We start from the raw sequence: 19,653 nt of genomic DNA, 5'->3' as shown, positions 1-19,653 counted from the left end.
CGGTCTTTTATGGCCTTGTCACAGTGTGTCTGGCCGACAGCCATGCCGTTCGCGGACGTTGGTTCTGTCTGGGATACCTCCAGCCGGGTAGTCGCAGGACAGGTAAGTAGTGGCCCCTTACTCGGGTAAGTGGTCTGGCTGGAATGTTTCCCTTGGGAGGTCGACTGAGGGCTTTCCCTGCTTTCCTCTCCCTTATTCCTCTCCATCCTTCCCTTTTTGGGGGACGGCTGTGAGGGTTTTTTTTTTTCTGGGACTCATGTTCACTGGGCCCGGGTGTAGCAGGGGCTGTGTGTGTGTCACTGCAGGGGTCTGTAGTGTTCACTTCTGGGCCTTTGCAGTGTGCTGTGAGGTGTTTGTGTGACAGTTGCTGAAAAAAAAAAGAAACTGTCTTTTTAAATCTGCGCCATTGGCGGCCATTTTGCCGGAGCCTAGCCTTGTATAGCCCGGCGGCCATTTTCTTGTAGTCCTATGCTGTTTTGCATTCGGCGGCCATTTTTCCTATTTTCGTCTGCCTCGTGTGGCGGCTGTTGGCGCTACAATCACCTCGGTTGTTTCTCAGGGAGAAGCTGACACAGCGCTGCACGGCTCTCAGCACACCCTGTCCTTCTCGGACCGCGCTGCACCGGGTGGGGTGGTGAGTACCAGAGACTCCCATTTTCTCCTTTAGCTGCAGGGAGGTGACCAGTGGGGATTTTTTTTGTCCTGCCTTGCAGGGGGGGTGTCTCAGCGCTGGCACTGTGGAACCTGAGCCAGGTCTCCCTCTCCACTAGGCCTGAGTTAACCCTTAGCGTCCCTTCCCCTGCCACATCTGTTTATGTGGCTGTCCTGGGTTTTCTTGCCAGGTTTGCAGCAGCTAGTGCCCGGATGGGGGGTAATAAAGCACCCCCTCCTGGAGTCTGCTTCTGGGGATGTCTCTGGCATGGAATCTGGTTCTGGTTTGTCAGAGGCTGCGGACTTGACCCACATGGATAGTGAGGATGTCTGCTGCAGTGTCAGCAAAATTTGTTGGAGCTCTTCTTTTTTTCTGTGGTGCGTGAGACTCTGAAAATTGAGTTCGTGGTGGAGACACCACCGTGTCAGTAACTTTTGGATCCGCAGACCGCCACGCACTGCTGAAGGGTTCCTTGTGTTCCTTATTTGGACAATATGTTATACAAGGAATGGGATGCACCACAAAAAGTTTGTCAAATAACTTTGCAACCCGTTACCCCCTTGAGGGGGATTTAAAATATAGGTCTCTCCTCCGCCAGTGGACCCCCTATGTCCAGACTGCGCAAGGCCGCCACATTGCCTGTGGTAGGGGCTCCTGCATTTCAGGATCCCGCTGATAGGAGAGTGGAGGCCGTGGCCCGCTCCCTATTCACCGTGGTGGTTTGGGCGGTGAGGCCGGCTCTGGCCGGGGCCCTGGTCAGACGGGAAGGGCGAAGCTCCTGCTGCAGGAGCTGGAAGAGGGGCTTCCGAGTCCTCTTGGGACCTGGCTGAACGATAGTTCAGGGTCAGAATTTTCTCTGCGAGGCGGCCATGGATACGTTCCGGGGCTTCCGTCTATGCAGTGGTTCTGCGCCGCCTTGTGTGGCTGAGGAGCTGGTCTGTGGACTAGTCCTCTAGGGAGGCCTTGGTGATGGCTTTTAAGGGGGAACAGTCCTTTTGGGACTTCCCTGAATGGCATCATTGAGGATGCCACGGGTGGTAAGCGCATGCTGTTCCCACAGTCTGGGAAGGGCTGGGACCTCACCCTGTGCAAAGACCCTCCTTGCCTACCTCCGAGCGTTTTTTGCCTGCCCTGTGCGGGGGGGTAGGTCTACATGGTGCTTGAATCCCTGCTGCGGGGTAGCAGCGCACCTGATACCGCATGCCTAACAAGTCTGCGGACATACCTGCTTCCGCCTGAAGGTCTGCTCCCGCCCGTGTCTCGGGTGGGAGACTGGCTTTGCATGCGAAGTGTTTTCCTTGGGGTACAAGATTGAGTTTCTCTTGTCTGCCAAACAGGTTTTTTCCTTCCGGCCTCTGGCCTCCTCCGGTTCGCCGGTTGGCTCATTTAGGGGCTGTCCAGGATCTTCTGGTCAGGGGAGTGATTGTGCCAGTTCTCTCGTTGGAACGGTCTCTGGGTTTTTACTCCATTCTGTTTGTGTCCCCTCGGAGGATGGGGCCCGGTCAATCCTGGGCCTCAAGTCCCTCGTTTGTTTTGTCACAACTTTCCGGTGGTGTCGATTCGCTTGGTAATAGCGGCACTCCATCAGGGGGATTTTCTGGCATCCTTGGATGTCATGACCGTGTACCTGCATGTTCGCATATCCTCAAAGCACCAGAGATTCTGTGCTTTGCGGTCGGGGGGGACCATTTTCAATTGGTGCCCTTCCCGTTCGGCGGGTTTTCGCCAAGGTACTCGTCCCGATACTGGCCCGGCTGTGACAGCGGGGGTTTGTTATGGTATGTCTGGACGACATTCTCCTACGAGCTTCTTCGAGCTCTGCATTGGTGGAACAGTGTCTATCACGTGTCAGGCTCTCCGAGTGTTCGGCTGGTTTCTGGATTATCATGAAATCAGGGTTGATTCCGTCTCAGGGACTGGAATACCTGGGACTAGTCCTGTATTTCCCCGGGGCGGGAGTGTTTTTCTCAACGGAAAAACTTCAGACTCTATCTGCTGTGCAGCAGTTGCCGACCCAGAAGCGGTCATCTCTGCAGGAAGGTTCTGGGTCAGTTGGTAGCCTCTTTCGGGCCGGTTCCGTATGCCCAATTCCACGCCAGGGTACTACGGAGGGAACTGCTGTCACAATGGGACTAGCTTCCGTCATCTCTGGATTACCAGATTCAATTGAGTCATCTGATCATGTTTTCCCTGGTGTGGTGGCTGGCGTTTCCCGGTGCTTCGGGCCGGAAAGTCATTTTTCTGCTGGCCACTGGACAGTGGTCACGACGGATGCCAGCCTCTCCGGTTGGGGAGGGGCGCTTGGGGCACCCAGTCAGCCCAGGGGCACTGGACTCAGGTGGAGTCCTGCCTACTGATCAACGTTCTGGTGCTCCGAACAATCAAGCTTGCCTTGCCAGGTGGTCCCTGGATCTACAGGGCCGACAGGTCAGGATCCTGTCCTATGGCGTAGGTTGATCATCAGGGAGGCACAAGGAGTTCTGTTGCAGCGACGGGGGGTCGCGCACATCCTTCGGTGGGCCGTAGGGTCCGTTCCGGCTCTATCGGCCGGGTACATTCCGGGAATACGGAATTGGCTAGCCGACTACCTAAGTCGCACTGCACGGGGCCAAGGAGAGTGGTCTCTCCACCCGCAGGTGTTTCGGGGTTCTATGCCGAAAGCGGGGCACTCTGGGCATGGACCTTCTAGCGTCCCGTCTCTATCGGTAGGTGCCACAGTTCGTGGCCGGGTTTAAGGACCCGTGGGCGGACGCGTCGGACGCGTTGGTGGCTCCTTGGGGTCACTATCGCCTACTTTACACCTTCCCTCCTCGGAAGCTTCTTCCTCGCCTGCTGCGCTGGGTGGAAGCTGTGGGGATTCTGTCAGTTCTGATTGCTCCGGTTTGGCCGCGTCGCTTCTGGTACGCGGTCCTAATGCGTCTGGTGGCAGATGCCCCCTAGCGTCTTCCCCTGAAAAATGATCTTCTGATACAGGGTCCGATCTTCCACCCTGTTGTCACAGCCACCGGCCTTAGCGGCGCGGCTGTTGAGAGCCAGGGGCTTAAGGACCGAGGCCTATTGGGCTCGGTGGTCTCTACCGTGCTGTGTGCACAGAGGTCTACCTCACGTAGGTTTTTTCCTCATACATGGAAGGCCTACATCTCTGTGTGTGGGGAGAAGCACTGGCACCCCCGTACTTACGTGGTGTCCCGGATACTGCTGTTCCTGCAGCGGGGAGTGGACTAGACTCTTGCCTTGAGCACCATCAAGAGTCAGATTTCTGCTCTGGCTGTTTACTTTCAGCGTCCCTTGGCGGCGCACTCCTTGATTTGCACGTTTGTGCAGGGGGTCCGCCATGTGGCCCCTCCGGTGTGCCCTCCACTGCCATCATGGGACTTGAATTTGGTCCTCTCGGCGCTTCAGCATGCTCCCTTTGAGAACATTCGGGAGATCCCTTTGCTGACTCTGTCGCGGAAGGTGTTTTTTTCTGGTAGCTATTACCTCTATCAGACGAGTGTCTGAACTGGCGGCCTTGTCCTGCAAGGCCCCCTACTTGGTTATCCATCAGGATAAGGCGGTGCTGCGCCCGCAGCCCTCTTTTCTTCCGAAGGGCTTTTCACATTAACGAGGACATTGTTCTTCCATCCTTATGTCCTCAGCCGAAGAACCCGAAGGAGGCCACTTTACATTCTCTGGATGTGGTTCGGGCCCTTTGAGTTTACTTGTTGGCGACAGCTCCATTCCGGAAGTCGGACTCGCTGTTCGTGTCTGTGTCCGGTCCCAGTAAGGGCCTGGCAGTCTCGTCGGCCACCATTTCCAGGTGGATCCGACAGGTTGTGCTTCAGGCCTATGCCCTGAAGGGGCGGGCGCCCCCCTTTCGGGTCATGGCGCATTCGACCAGGGCGATCAGGGCCTCTTGGGCTTTCCGACACCAAGCCTCTGTGTTACAGGTGTGTAAGGCTGCGACCTGGTCGTCAGTCCACGCTTTTTCAAAGTTTTATAAGGTGGATGTGAGGTGCATCTTCTGATGCCTCCTTCGGCCGCAGGTGTAACAGGCGGCAGTTTAAGGTTGGAGTTCCTCCGTTGAGTAACTCCGGTTTTTGTTTGGGGTGTAACCTGTTTTTGCTGTGTTATTTTTCCCACCCCTCAAATTTTTTGACACTGCTTGGGGACGTCCCTAAGGTCAATGAAGGCTGTGTCCGTCTATGAACGAAAGAGAAAAAAGGACTTTTGTACTCACCGTAAAATCCATTTCTCTGAGTTCATAGACGGACACAGCACCCACCCCTCCTTTGTACTGCTTGTTACGAACTGAGGCTGCTAGAGCAGGGTGTGGGTTATGCCTGGGGGAGCCACGCCCCCTGGGAGGAGCGGCATGAAGGAAAGTTTTTAACACCTTAAGTGCTGTAGAATTCTGCCTAAATCTCCTGGTAGGAAGAAGCATAACCCTAAGGTCAATGAAGGCTGTGTCCGTCTATGAACTCAGAGAAATGGATTTTACGGTGAGTACAAAAATCCTTTCTTTTTTTTTTCTTCCATGCAGCCTGTTGGCTGAAAGAAAAATAGTGATTGATCGGTGGGTATGCCCACCATTAGAATATCTCCCTTCATCCACCCACTTTTAATGATGGGCATACATGCACCATTTATATATGCGGAAGCATAGGGGCATCCTCCCGCAAAAAAGTACACACGGTCAGACTTTTCCACGGCAAAGCCTCCGTAGGAATGTCAACCGTATGAATGTCAACCGTATGTACGCGGCATTAGGAGCAAAATCGCTCCTCCGCCCCTAATGCCCCCATGCTGTTAGCGATCGCAGGGATCAGGCCTGTCTCTGCGAACGCTGCAGTTATGTGTGTTGTGTTTTGTAAGTGACAGTGATCGATTGATACTGCACTTGGGTGGGTTGGGCTGGGCGGAGGGGCAAAACGCAGGTGCTAGCGGGTATCTGGGCTGATTCCGCTAACGATGCGTTTTTGAGTACCCTAAACTGCTGGCTACGCTAGTATAGATCAGATCAGGTATCGATCCGTTCAGATACTATACCATTAAGGGGGGTGTATGCTTTGCACGTGGGTGTAAGCGTTTCCTGGCACTAAACTAACGCTGCCTGGGGCGACGCAGACCCTGACTGACGCTAAAATTTTATTGATATCACCCGCCGGGCGATCAGGGGGTTAATCCTTTATTGGGTTATATACGGCGGATGCCCTAATGCTATAAACAGCAAACTAACTAACCAGCGTCAACCGTAACACTTATACGGTGATCACTGGTTAAAGGGTTAACTAGGGGGCAATCAGGGGGTTAAAACCTTTGTTGGGTAATATATGGGGGTACCTGACGCTTTATAAAAACCTGGCGGCGAACCTAAATAACAAAATAACTATCTGGCTAACCAGCATCACCAGTGACACTAATACGGTGATCACTGGTGAAAGGGTTAACTCTAGGGGCAATCAGGGGTTAAAACCTTTTTTCGAAAATTTATGGGGGTACCTAACGCTATAAAAACCTGGCGGCGAACCTCAAAAAATAACTAGCTACCTAGCGGCACCAGCGACACTAATACATCGATCAGAAAAACGATCGCTTGGTGACACTGGCAATAGGGGGTGAAAGGGTTAACTAGGGGGGTGATCAAGGGGTTAAACCTTTAGGGGGGTAGGGGGCTACCCTGAACCTAAAGGGGCCTAACACTAACTGCCATTCAACTTTTTACTGTCACAAATGACACTAAATGCAGTGATCCGTAAATAAATGATCACTGCAATCAGTGACACTATGACTGGGGGCTGAGGGGGTGATGTCTCCTCTCCTCTCGCCAGACGAAAAGACCGCCAGGAGGAGAGATGACATCACTTACTCTGCCTGTGTTTACATTACACAGGCAGAGGAAGGCAGAGGTGGAACGTAATTCGCTGGGAGCGATCGCGAGGGGGTTGCCAGAAACTAACAACCGCCCCCTCATTCCAGATCGCTCCTACAGCTATAGGAACCGCCGCATGTACCGGGGGGGGGTCCCGATCGGACCCACGTCAAGGCAGACACGTACGTTGATGTGCCTGTCTGTGCCATTCTGCCGACGTATATGTACATGCAGCGGCCCTTAAAGGAACACTAAAGGTTTGTTTTTTATTAGATCAATTGATTGCTGTAAGCTAGAGCATTTAAATATCACTTACCTCGTTTTTCCTTTTGACCTCCAAAATACAGTAATACAGGTTTGAAAATGCCATTTCCTGTCACTCCTCTTCTTGCTTTCCACCAGCATCTGAGCCGTTTTGCATGGTGGAAAGCAGAATGTGCTCACCCCCTCCCTATGACTACATCCCTGCGTGAAGATGCTCTTATCCCTCACAGGCATGGAGGCTAAGCCTAATGGGAACTGTAGTTCCCATTAGGCCGTGATGTAGCAAGAATGAATGCGCACCGCAAACCAGGAAGTCAGTGAGAATAATGATTCAGGAGTGACGGAGGTGAATAACACAGCTCGATTTCAACAGGTATCAAACTAGTTATAATGCAAAACATTACTTTTTACTTTATCAGCTACTGTCAGACTTTAATTTAAGAGGAAAATATCTTTGTCTTTACAACCCCTTTAAGTGGTTAAAATACCACTGCCAAATACCGTGTGACATTAAATATTGCAACAATCAACATTTTATTCTCTAGATTCTCTGATATATATATATATATATATATATATATATATATACATGTGTGTTCTAAGTCATTTTCTAGCAAAAAATACAGATTTTAACTTGTAAACACCAAACAAGCTTAGTCGGGAAATGGTTTTAGTGGATGTAAACCTAAAACATTTTTTTTTTTTTTTTTTTTATTAAGACTCATATCTGTTACAGCAGAGGATGTCATTTCATCTGTACCCAGTCTTGCCACAAAGAGATTAATCCAGATCTGGGCCATCCTCTTATCTATCTTCAGTAAGATAAGAACAGACACATAAATAGGTGTCTCTTTTTTCCCGCTTGCTGTGACGGACAGGTGATTTCCTTATCTCATGCACAAAGTGTGAGAGAGGCATTCTGTGTTCTTCACATCCCCCCCTCTTTTCTACACTGTATCTGATTGTACAATCTCCTTTAGATCTACCATCAACTATATAGTGAAAGGGTCTGTCTTGATTGGCTACAGAGTGTTTGGATAGATGTATCTTCCTGTTCTATAGTTTTGGTAAATCTAAAGGAGATTGTACAGAAATTGTGTATGGCCACCTTTTACACACATAAAATGAACATTTGATTGTTAATGCCACCCCAAACGTGAAGGCAAACCCATGTAAAAAAAAAAAAAAAAAAGGGTCAACTGAAGCAAAACGTGGAGTAGTTTTTTTTTTTAACCGCAACACTAAAAAAAATATCCCATGAGCTATTTTGCCACGTGTAAGGCAGCCCATAGATTTCAATTGGCTGCCCTATGCGTGTTGTGGGAAAAATGTGCCAAAAAAATGCAGTCCCGCTGTGTTGGGTGTGAATGGTACTTGTATAAAGCTGTCCATGGGACTACCTATGGAAGGTCCTAGAGAAATTCGGTTTTGGCCCCAGGTTTATTAGTTGGGTGAAGCTGTTATATAACCAGCCAAGAGCCAAAATTAAAATCAACAACAAATTTTCTGAAACTTTCCAACTAGAGAGAGGAACTCGACAAGGCTGTCCCCTTTCCCCCCTTCTGTTCTCGCTGGCGATGGAACCATTGGCCATCAAAATCAGAAAAACAGAAGATATACAGGGGTTTCGTAGACTAACCATAGAGGATAAGATCGCATTGTTTGCGGATGATGTCCTGTTTTTTCTGGGTGACACCGAAACCTCGTTAAAAAATTTAATCAAAACGGTGGGCGAGTTTGGGCTATGTTCTGGGCTGGTTATTAATTGGGAAAAGTCAGCACTACTGCCGATTGATCCCCTTGGTGTCCAGATACCCTACGGAATTCCTCAGTTAAAAGTAGTAGCTATGATGAAATACCTCGGGATATGGATTACGAGGGACATCAATAGCTTTGTCTCAAATAACCTAATTCCCCTCTTGTCCAAATGGCAACATAAAAGAGACATCTGGTGTAAACTACCACTATCCATAGCGGGGAGATGTAATTTAATAAAGATGCTATGGCTGCCCCAGCTACTCTATATCCTCCATAACTCCCCAGTTTGGATAGACCAAAAATGGTTCAAAAGGATAGAATCCATTTTTAGAGATTTAATCTGGAAGAAGGGACAAGCCAGGATTTGTCTCCAGACCATGCAGTTACCAGCTAAAGAGGGGGGAATGGCAGTTCCTCACCCGAAAACATACTTCTTAGCTTCGCAGTTACAACATCTAGCAAATGGCGGATTGGAGGGAGACGGGAATCTCGGTACATTGATGCCAATAGGGGCACCACATAGGACATTAATGGAGGCACTCGAGGCTGGTTTGTTTATTCATAAATGTCCAACTATAAAACTTATCCTTAAAGTATGGCAAACAACAAAAACATTGATGGGCTATAAGGGAATAACAACGTTTGCCCCTCTCTGGTGCAACCAAAACTTAAGGGAATTAAAAGATATTGAGAGATGTAAGGAATGGGAGAGACAAGGGATAAACCGCTTAAACCAATTGTATGATGGAGAACATATGAAATCCTTTGCAGACTTGCGACAGGAATTCAATATAGCAAACAAAACATTTTACAGATACCTCCAGATCCGGCACGGCATCCAAGCCCAGTGTGGGTCACAACCCATTGTATGGTCCTCGGCTCCTACCCTCCTGAAAATAACCTCTTCAAAAACAACTAAAGGCCTGATCTCCGAACTGTATTCCAGAATAGGAGCTAAAACAATAAGCAGGGCAGGCCCCATTAAGAGTAGGATAGGGTGGGAGAGAGACTTAGGGCAAATGTCCACGGAACAGTGGAGCACAATCTTGAGGGGGGTATTGGTCTCGATCTCTCCATCCCAGCAAGTATCACACTTGTTCCTCCTGCATAGAGTATACTACACCCCCAGGAGAATGTTCAATCTCGGGTGGAGAAGTACTGACGAATGTCCAAGGTGCAGAGCGACCGGCAGCCTCATCCACATGATGTGGAAATGCCCTAAGCTATTCAGATACTGGGAGGAGGTGACAGACATAATAAATAAAACTTTTAAAACGAATTTGGAAGCTGAATCCAAGGCATGCGCCTATTAGGCAGTATTGAGGAGGATAGAGTGCCTGTCGGCACCCTTGAGGTAGTGCTGAGATGCCTCTTCCAGGCAAGGAAGCTAATCGCGTGGAGGTGGCAGGCCCAGACTCCACCCACTGTCAAATCTTGGGTTGAAACCATTAACACAATGATCTGGAGCGAGAGAGTGACACTTACTAAACAGGGCAACTATAGAAAATTTGTGAGGATGTGGAAACCTTGGCTAGACATAACGGGATGCTCTATATAAGAAGAAGTCTTTCAAATTTAATAAATACTTTAACCCGCTATTGGACATCCCTTTATGGGGAGGACGTATTTTAACGAAGCAAATTAACCTAAAAAAACTGTTCAAGGTGTGATGGGAGGGCAGTTGGGTGGGTGAGGGTTGGAGGGGCGGTGGGGGGGATGGTGGACATAAGGGAAGACAATTTGGAATTTAAGAGGTTTTTCTTTTTTCACTTAATTATAATGATACAGAGATAGGGGGAGGGGAAAAATGTATGCTTGTATATGCACTATGTTAAGTCTATGCAACTTGGCGCAGTACTTTTTGTATTTCACATATGCAAACAACAATAAAAAATGTTAAAATTAAAAAAAAAAAAGCTGTCCATATAATGTGCAATCCAAACAATCTCTACAATGTCCATGAGATTTACCAAAACTATTTCATAGGGAGACCCACCTGAGCAATCTTTTCAATTTGTATAAAATCAGCAGGTCCTTTGAACTACTTTACTGATTGTAGATCTAAAGGAGATTGTACACCATGTATGACCACATTAAAGGAAGAAGTAGGAAAACGGGTGGAAATAAAAAAAAAAAAGTTAGTTGGTATAGTAATAAAGAAGGTGTGATTCAGATAGGTACACACCCAATTCTGTGTTGCATCAAGTCAGAGCATGGGATATGAAGTTTTTTGGATATTATTGGAAGTCAGGGCTCAGAAAGCTGTTTAAACAGGGAATTGTGGATTCAAGGCTGCCATGAATTAAGTAGGTGAGCGATAAGAACAATGGGATTGCTTGGGCAGTAAAGACATTAGAAATAGCTTTTAGTTATTATGAAAAAGGAATTTCTACCTGCAAAGGTGAACTTGGTCTTTAAAGCGGTTGTATACCCGCTGAACTTTTTTTTTTTTTTTTTAACCCTGTAAAGCAAAAGACATAATGAGCTAGTATGCACCGCATACTAGCTCATTATGAAATACTTACCTGGTCCACGCCGTGGGAGATGACATCTTGCCTCGCCGTGTCTTCCAGGTATTGCAGCTCCAGCGCGTTGAGTGGCTCGAGCCGCGATGTCACTCCCGCGCATGCGCGCAGGAGACTTCTTTCCGGCATGGTCCGGCGTCTGCCAGGCCTTACGCCGAAAATCCCCTGTGCGCATGCACCGCTGCATTCAGTGGCTCATTGCAAGGGGAAAATCTCCTGACCTACAGGTAAGCCTTATAGGTTTACCTGTAGGTAAAAGTTAAAAAAAATCCCTATACAACTTCTTTAACATATTAAAGTGAAAAAGTCAACACCAGTTCACTCTATGGACCCCTTATGCATTTGTACATGTTAACCTATTCGCAGTTAGATCACTTTCATCAGTGGTGGGAGAGGCCACCACCACGCTCTAGTGCCATCCACCGTTTACTGGAGCTGTCGGAAGCGGCGGCGATCACGTCTGTTCTGTGAGGTATGCAGATGAGTGAGGGGAAGATGGACACCCGCCTGTCTCCATACCATAGCTCTTAAAGAGACTTTTTTTAATTGCATTTGTCTGATGTCTTTGTGAACCCCACATCTCATATTTAACCACTTGCCGACTGCTGCACACCGATATACGTCAGCAGGATGGCAGCGGTAGGAAAATGGGCGTACATATATGTTCTCTTTAAGAATGCGTGTGGCAGGCGCATTTTTTAAACATTTTTTTTATTTACCAAAAATATGTAGAATAATACGTATCTGCCTAAACTGAGGAAAAACATTTTTTTATATATTTTTGGGGGATATTTTTTATAGCAAAAAGTAAAAAATATTGTCTTTTTACAAATTTGTCCCTCTATTTTTGTTTATAGTGCAAAAAATAAAAACCGCAGAGGTGATCAAATACCTCCAAAAGAAAGCTCTATTTGTGGGGGGGGGGAAGAACGTCAATTTGTGTCAAATGTTTGCCGCCATAACACGAGCGGGCTCAATTTTGAAGTGTAACATGTTGGGTATCAATTTACTTATCGTAACATTATCTTTCACCATCCCCTCCCCCCCCCAAACAAATTGGGTTAACTTTACTGTTTTCTTATTCTTTTTATTTTTTTTAATTTTCCCCAAAAAAGTGAGCTTGTAAGACTGCTGCGCTAATATGAGTGACTAAGTATTGCAGCAACCGCCATTTTATTCTCTAGGGTGTTAGAACCCCCAGGCATATTTTTTTTTCTAAGTAATTTTCTAGCAAAAAAACTGTTGTAAACACCAAATCTAAGAGAGAGGATCAGGGCTGATGTGGTTAATCATTTCCCCCCTTAATCTCCTCTTAAGAGAGAATGCATTCAGTTCCTCTAATATTTACTCATAGCTGAGTTTCTCCATGCCTCTTGTCCATTTGGTTGCCCTTCTCTGCACTTTCTTAAGTTCACTGATATCCTTTTTTGAGAACTGGTGCCCAAAACTGAACTGCATATTTCAAATGCGGTCTTACTAATGATTTGTACCCTTTGCAGTCCCATACCTCTTTACAAGAAAGGACCTTGCTTGCTTTGAAAACTGCAGCTCGGCATTGCATGCTCTTAAGCCCCCAGATACTACTCCACCATTGATTCCCCAAGTTGTACTCCCCCCTAGTATGTATGATGCATGCATATTCTTGGCCCCCAAATGCATAACCTTTAAATTTATCAACAATAAATCTCATTTGCCACATAGTTTCCCAATTAACCTCTTGCCGACGTCATACTGTGGCAGGTCGGCTCTCCTGCATAAACCGCTGTAGGTGTACATCGGTCTGTGCAAGGAGGATTGCGGGCACACACCGCGGGTCCCGCAGACTGTCCGCCTGGCGACCCGCAATCGCTGTGTACAGAGGCAGAACAGGGAACTGCCTATGTAAACAAGGCAATTCCCCGCACTGCCTAATGAGATGTCAGATCTTCTGTTCCCAGTGATCAGGAACAGTGATCTGTCACGTCCCAGTGAGCCCATCCCTCTCAGTTAGAACATGCTGAGGGAACACACTTAACCCCTTTATTGCCCCCTAGTGTTAACCTGACAGTGTAATTTCTACATTGATTAGTGCATTTTTATAGCACTGATCAATGTAGTAATGTTACTGGTCCCCAAAAAGTGCCATTTGGGGTCCGATTTGTGTGCCACAATGTCGCAGTCCTGCTAAAAATCACAGATCGCCGCTATCGCCAGTAAAAACAATAAAGTCCCTAAATCTATCCCATAGTTTGTAGATGTGATAACTTTGGCACAAACCAATCAATATACCCGTTGCGTTTATTTTTGGTTAACATTTTAACGTGTTATCTGCAAAGACTGAATTCCCAGACCCTATATCCTATATAAAGCTATTTCAAAAGTAAGGGTCCCAACACTGAACCTTGGGGGTACACCATTCATCTTAGACCATTCAGAGTAAAGCCTCGTACACATGATCCAATTTTTGGCAGGGGATTGTCTGTTGACTGACTGTTGTCCTAAAATCTGACCGTTGGTATGCTTTTTCTGACAATTGTTGTCCAGCTTTCGGTCAACAAATGTTGGACAGCAGGCTAGTAAATTTTCGTAAATGGGGTACTAATGCGCTACCAAAGTGTTAAACCAAAAGATTAAAATACTAATATTAAAGTGGAAGTGTAAACAGCAGCTAAACTTCTGTAGTTTCGCCAGCACCCGTAGAAATGTGTATAAATATTGAAGTAGCGCTAATTACTCTAGTGATTAAAGTGCTAATAATAATAAGATTGATAAGAGCCGGTTCACACAGGGGCGACCTGGGATCCGACTTGCCCAAGTCGTCCCAAGTCGTGTGGTTGGGAAAATCAATGGAAGTGAATGGAGCCATCTTAATACACACTTCTAAAGCCACTACTGAAGTCGCTCTGACTTCAGAAAAGGTTCATGTACTACTTCAATCCGACTTCTAGGCAACTTGTACCCATTGATTTCAATGCAAGTTGCCTCAGAAATCTGATCGCTGTCTTTACTGAAGCAACAATGCAGGAAGATAACATACATTTCTCAGGCAAACCCCTCCATCCCACAGAGCTGATTGTTGTTTGATTGGCCACTGGAAAGTCTCCTGTCCTGGAGGCGACTCGAAGTTGCCTTGTACTGTCCTGGAGGCAACTTGAAGTTGCCTGATGATTCATACTCAAGTCGTGTCCAAGATGCCCCCCAAAGTCGTGCTGGAAGTCGTGTTGACCCTGTGTGAACCGGCTCTAAATGTATTAATCTAACAAGAAGTGCAAATATATATTACAGCACAGCAAATAATCCAGCAAGTGATCAAAGTCCGTGTAAATATAATGTAAAATTGATTAAATATATAAACTGTATAAACAAATCTAAGCGTAAAGTGCATAACAAGGTGCATCCACAAAAGTATCTGATAATCCGAAACAAAGTGTATATATAATCAGTCTTTAACACAGCGGGATGGTTATAGATGTTAAGAGGGAGAGAAGGATGGGTAAGGGAGTCCCAATCTGTCAATCTATATGAGCAGAGATATTCCTCTTATCCTCCCCCGGTAGTACCAGCCTCTCACCTGGCTGATGGACCCCAGTGGGTCTAGTAGTGCATCCAGCAGTGGTAAACAGCAGACAATGGTGGCTCTTTTCTCCTTAATGGATCCTGGACAACGATCAGCTGCAGCTATAACTCCAATCTCAGCAACGGTTTTCTAAGGAACCGGTGGTGCACTACTAGATCCACTGGGGTTAATTTGCTCATATAGATTGACAGATTGGGACTCCCTTACCCATCCTTCTCCCCCTCTTCTCATCTTGTTTACATCTATAACCGTCCCGCTGTGTTAAAGACTGATTATATATACTTTCTTTCGGATTATCAGATACTTTTGTGGATGCACCTTGTTATGTACTGTACTTTACGCATGGACTTGTTTATACAGTTTATATATTTAATCAATTTTACATTATATTTACACTTGCTGGATTATTTGTTGTGCTGTATTATATATTTGCATTTCTTGTTCGATTTATACCTTTATCAATTTTATTATTATTAGCACTTTAATCACTAGTGTAATTAGCGCTACTTCAATAATTATACACACTAGTAATTTTTTGGGCGGACAACGGTCTGTCAGATTTTCGTATCCATCAGTACACAAGTCGTCACACAAAAGTTTGAGAGTACAAATGCGCATGATAAAGGTATAAAGGTATAAATCGAACAAAAAATGCAAATGTATAATACAGCACAACAAATAATCCAGCAAGTGTAAATATAATGTAAAATTGATTAAATATATGATTCAATGCTCACCAAACACGAAATTGGCAGAAGGGGCACATAGGGTGGCGCTCAAGAGCTGAAATTCCTTGTAGTACGTCACTACATTTGTGTTTGGCTGACAATTGTGTAACGTTGGTATGCGCATTTGTGCTCTCAAACTTTTGTGTGACGACTTGTGTACTGACGGATACGAAAATCTGACAGACCGTTGTCCGCCCAAAAAATTACTAGTGTGTATAAATATTGAAGTAGCGCTAATTACTCTAGTGATTAAAGTGCTAATAATAATAAAATTGATAAAGGTATAAATCGAACAAGAAATGCAAATATATAATACAGCACAACAAATAATCCAGAAAGTGTAAATATAATGTAAAATTGATTAAATATATGTTTCAGTGCTCACCAAACACGAAATTGGCAGAAGGGGCACAAAGGGTGGCGCTCAAGAGCTGAAATTCCTTGTAGTACATCACTACATTTGTGTTTGTTGGCTGACAATTGTGTAACGTTGGTATGCAAGACAAGTTCCTGGCACACACCCTTTGGACACAAATCAGACGATTGGTTGGCCAACAATCGGATGGTATGTACAAGGCTTAAAGCGGAGGTCCGCCATTTTTTTTTATTTAAAAGTCAGCAGCTACAAATACTGCAGCTGCTGACTTTGAAAATTAAGGACGCTTACTTGTCCAGCGCGCCCGCAATGTCGGAGCCCGAAGCGGATTTCTCGGATACTGCCGCTGCCATCTTCGGTAGGGGAATCAGGAAGTAAAGCCTTGCTGCTTCACTTCTGGTTCCCTACTGCACAGGTGTGAGTCGCGCTGCCCGATCTGAATGGTATGTCTTCTGGGACCTTACATAGTTACATAGTTAGTCAGGTTGAAAAGACACAAGTCGATCCAGTTAAACCACAAAAAAAATAAACAAACAAAATAAAAAACATAGTACAATCCTATCAGGGCTGTGGAGTCGGTAGATAAATGTTCCCGACTCCTCAGTTTTATGTACTTCCGACTCCGACTCCTCTGTATTAATATGCGAATTTATTTTATACATTCCTTGAGGGAAAGAAACACAACCTACCACAGGACTACTGGCTGGGAAGCCAACAGTCTACTGTATTGCACAGTTTAAGCAAAAGACAAACACAATGAAAACAATCAAGTGGCTGGATAGTAGCAGCAGGCATAAACATCAGGAACAGGATCTTTACCAGTTCAAAAATACAAACCACATTATTTGGTTGTTTTTAGAACAAAAACAAAGCTTATCTATAATGAACCAAAAACAAAATCTGTAAAACCTAGAAATGGTTTATATTAATCTTGAAATGTAGTTATAGGCTTAGCAAATGCAAATCAATTCAATGTAGAGTTCTAAGGAAGAGAATTGCCTCTGCCAGATCCTCTTTCATAGAGGCTCTTAAGTCAGACTTTATTATTTTTAGGGCTGAAAATAATCTTTCGACACTGACTTGGGTGGGTGGGTGGCATTGCAGTAACTATTCTGGCCACATCACTAACGATCTCTGGATAAACAAGGATGGCTTCTTCAACAGTAAGTTTTGATGAGCGATCATACTTTTCAACTTCTTTTAGTGCTTTATAAAACTCTTGTTGGAATTTTTTTATTTGGACACTTACTGGTTCTCTAACGCTTATGCGACGTCTCTTTCCTTTAGCAACTTCCATTTTGTCTAAGAAGGAATCAAAGTCAAACACAACACTATGGAAAGTATAAGTATTGCAGCTCCTAATTGTGCGTTGCGTGCCATATAGTGAAGCACATGAAAAGCATGCTTCTTCACGGTCACTTAACGTGTTTGTTTTGCGGTTACGTGAGGCACTGCATGCATTGGTCTTTATTCTTACAGTAGAGAAGTCATTAATTATAACTTTTTGTGAATTGGGACATTTAAACTTGCTTTTTTTTTTAAATTCCAATCTAAATTTAGTAGGAGTCGGTGCATTGTTTGCCGACTCCGACTCCAGGTACCCAAAATTTCCCCCGACTCCTCGACTCCGACTCCACAGCCCTGAATCCTATACAGCCAACTCCATAACCCCACAGTTGATCCAAAGGAAGGCAAAAAAAAAAACAGCAGAGCATGATCCAATTTGCTACAGCAGGGGAAAAAATTCCTTCCTGATCCCCCGAGAGGCAATCGGATTTACCCTGGATCAACTTTACCTACAAATCTTAGTACTTAGGACCTATGTGTTTCCCAGAAGTCAACGGGGCGGCGTCGGACGTTGTGTAGATACCCGCAGATAATGCAGCTATCTACAGTGGCTTGCGAAAAAAAAAAAGCCCCTTGAACTTTGCAACCTTATGCCACATTTCAGACTTCAAACATAAAGATATAAAACTGTAATTTTTTTTTTTGAAGAATCAACAAGTGGGACACAATCATGAAGTGGAATGAAATTTATTGGATATTTCAAACTTTTTTAACAAATAAATAACTGAAAAATTGGGTGTGCAAAATTATTCAGCCCCCTCAAGTTAATACATTGTAGCGCCACCTTTTGCTGCTATTACAGCTGTAAGTCGCTTGGGGTATATCTCTATCAGTTTTGCACATCGAGAGACTGAAATTTTTGCCCATTCCTCCTTGCAAAACAGCTTGAGCTCAGTGAGGTTGGATGGAGAGCGTTTCTGAACAGCAGTTTTCAGTTCTTTCCACAGATTCTCGATTGGATTCGGGTCTGGACTTTGACTTAGCCATTCTAACACCTGGATATGTTTATTTGTGAACCATTCCATTGTAGATTTTGCTTTGTTTTGGATCATTGTCTTGTTGGAAGACAAATCTCTGTCCCAGTCTCAGGTCTTTTGCAGACTCCATCAGGTTTTCTTCCAGAATGGTCCTGTATTTGGCTCCATCCATCTTCCCATCAATTTTAACCATCTTCCCTGTCCCTGCTGAAGAAAATCAGGCCCAAACCATGATGCTGCCACCACCATGTTTGACAGTGGGGATGGTGTGTTCAGGGTGATGAGCTGTGTTGCTTTTACGCCAAACATAACGTTTTGCATTGTTTCCAAAAAGTTAGATTTTGGTTTCATCTGACCAGAGCACCTTCTTCCACATGTTTGGTGTGTCTCCCAGGTGGCTTGTGGCAAACTTTAAATTACCCTTTTTTTATGCATATCTTTTAAGAAATGTCTTTCTTGCCACTCTTCCATAAAGGCCAGATTTGTGCAGTATACGACTGATTGTTGTCCTATGGACAGAGTCTCCCACCTCAGCTGTAGATCTCTGCAGTTCATCCAGAGTGATCATGGGCCTCTTGGCTGCATCTCTGATCAGTCTTCTCCTTGTATGAGCTGAAAGTTTAGAGGGACGTCTAGGTCTTCGTAGATTTGCAGTGGTCTGATACTCCCATTTCAATATTATCGCTTGCACAGTGCTCCTTGGGATGTTTAAAGCTTGGGAAATCTTTTTGTATCCAAATCCGGCTTTAAACTTCTCCAACAGTATCTCGGACCTGCCTGGTGTGTTCCTTGTTCTTCATGATGCTCTCTGCGCTTTAAACAGACCTCTGAGACTATCACAGTGCAGGTGCATTTATACAGACACTTGATTACACACAGGTGGATTCTATTTATCATCATTAGTCATTTAGGTCAACATTGGATCATTCAGAGATCCTCACTGAACTTCTAGAGTGAGTTTGCTGCACTGAAAGTAAAGGGGCTGAATAATTTTGCACGCCCAATTTTTTAGTTTTTTATTTGTTAAAGTTTGAAATATCCAATAAATTTCGTTCCACTTCATGATTGTGTCCCACTTGTTGTTTCTTCAAAACAAATTATTTTTTTATCTTTATGTTTGAAGCCTGAAATGTGGCAAAAGGTCGCAAAGTTCAAGGGGGCCTGAATACTTTCGCAAGGCACTGTGTGTGTGTTTGTGTGTGTATATGTATGTATGTATATGTGTGTGTGTGTGTGTGTGTGTGTGTGTATATATATATATATGTGTATATATATATATATGTATATATATATATATGTATATATATATATGTATATATATATATATGTGTATATATATATATATATATATATGTGTGTATATATATATATATATATATATATATATATATATATATATATATATATATATATATATATATTATATATATTGTGTATGTGTGTAATTTTCATATTCACAATCTTTGGGGTAAGTATGATTACACATAACCTTATGGGACTTTGGACTGTATATTGTTTTGCTGTGCTACGGATTTATTTTGCAATTTATTACAGGTGTCAAGGAATAGCTTTCAGTGTTTGGCTGTAAAGCATTTGTCATGATTTTTTTCACATTTGTT

The 19,653-nt window shown here is 44.9% G+C and overlaps 1 protein-coding gene across 5 annotated transcripts in view; it reads left to right on the top strand.

Moving 5' to 3' along the window:
* Window positions 1–19,653, top strand: part of CDK12 (cyclin dependent kinase 12) — a 425,890-nt gene that overhangs the window by 112,004 nt on the left and 294,233 nt on the right. The window lies entirely within an intron of this gene.

Source organism: Rana temporaria, chromosome 12 (genome assembly GCF_905171775.1).
Source record: "Rana temporaria chromosome 12, aRanTem1.1, whole genome shotgun sequence".
In the NCBI taxonomy this organism is placed as follows: Eukaryota; Metazoa; Chordata; class Amphibia; order Anura; family Ranidae; genus Rana; species Rana temporaria.
Note: the sequence above shows the minus strand (reverse complement) of the source record. Positions and strands in the feature narration are given on the sequence as shown.